Genomic DNA, 1,672 nt, shown 5'->3' with positions numbered 1-1,672 from the left:
AACATCATTAAAATGTCCATACTACCCAAAGCAATCAATAGATTCAACACAATTCCCATTAAAATACCAATGGCATATTTCACAGACCTAGAACATACTCTCCAAAAATTCATATGGAATAAAAAAAGACCCTGAGTAGCCACAGCAATCCTGAGAAAGAAGAACAAAGTTGGAGGGATTACAATACCAGATATCAAGCTATATTACAAAGCCACTGTTCTCAAAACTGCCTGCTATTGGCACTAGAACAGACATATAGACCAATGGAAACGAACAGAGAACCCAGAAATCAACCGAAGCCATTATGCTCAATTAATATTTGACAAAGAATTCAAGACAACACAATGGAGTCAAGATAGTCTCTTCAAGAAATGGTATTGGGAAAATTGGAAAGATACATGCAAAAAAATGAAACTAGACCACCAATTTACACCATGGACAAAAATAAACTGAAAATGGATATAGGACTTAAATGTAAGATGGGAAACCATAAAAATCTTAGAGGAATCTACAGGCAGCAAAATATCAGACATATGTTGCAGCAATATCTTTACCGATACAGCTCCTAGGACAATAAAAACTAGAGAGAAAATAAACAAATGGGACTACATCAAAATAAAAAGCTTCTGCACAGCAAAAGAAACCATCAACAAAACTACAAGACAGCCCACTGCATGGGAGAACATATTTGCCAATGTTATTTCCATAAGGGTTTAATCTCCAAAATTTATAGAACCCTATACAGCTTAACAAAGGAAGATTTAAAAAATCCTATCAAAAAATGGACAAAGGATCTAAATAGACAATTTTCAAAAGAGGACATACAGAAGGCCAAGAATATGAAAACATGAGCATATGAAAACATGCTCAAAATCACTAATCATCCAAGAGATGCAAATCAAAGCAACACTGAGATACCATCTCACACCTGTCAAAATGTCTATCATCAACAAATCAACAAATGACAAGTGCTGGTAAGGATGTGGAGAAAAAGGAACCCTCTTGCACTGCTGGTGGGAATTCAGAGTGGTACAGCCACTGTGGAAAACAGTATGGAGATTTCTCAAAAAATTAAAAATGGAACTCTCATTTGACCCAGTTGTCCCACTTCTAGGACTATATCCAAGAAATCAGAAACATCAATCAAAAAGGATATATGCACCCCTATGTTCATAGCAGCACAATTTATAGTAGATAACATCTGGAAACAGCCTAAGTGCCCATCAGCAGATAAGTGGATTAAAAATGGTGGTATATGTACACAATGGAATATTACGCTGCTGTATAAAAGGAGAAACTAACCATTTGCAACAGCATGGATGCACCAGGAGAGCATTATGCTAAGCAAAATAAGCCAGTTGGAAAAAGATACATATCACATTATCTCACTCATTCGTGGATTATAATAAACAACATAAACTGATGAACAAAAACAGATCCAGAGACAGAGAAGTATCAATCAGACCATCAAACCTCAGAGGGGAGGCAGGGATGTGTAGGAGGAAGGGAGAGAGATCAACCAAAGAACTTTGCATGCATAATAGAAGCATAACCAATGGACACAGACACTAGGGGGGGTGAGGGCACGAGGGGGGGTGCGGGTGCAGTGGGAGGATAAGGACACATATGTAATACCTTAATCAATAAAGAAAAAAATGTAATAAATAAATAA

Source organism: Myotis brandtii, unplaced genomic scaffold (assembly GCF_000412655.1).
Source record: "Myotis brandtii unplaced genomic scaffold, ASM41265v1 scaffold1816, whole genome shotgun sequence".
Taxonomy (NCBI): domain Eukaryota; kingdom Metazoa; phylum Chordata; class Mammalia; order Chiroptera; family Vespertilionidae; genus Myotis; species Myotis brandtii.
The sequence above is the reverse complement of the archived record's forward strand: the minus strand, read 5'-3'. Positions refer to the sequence as shown.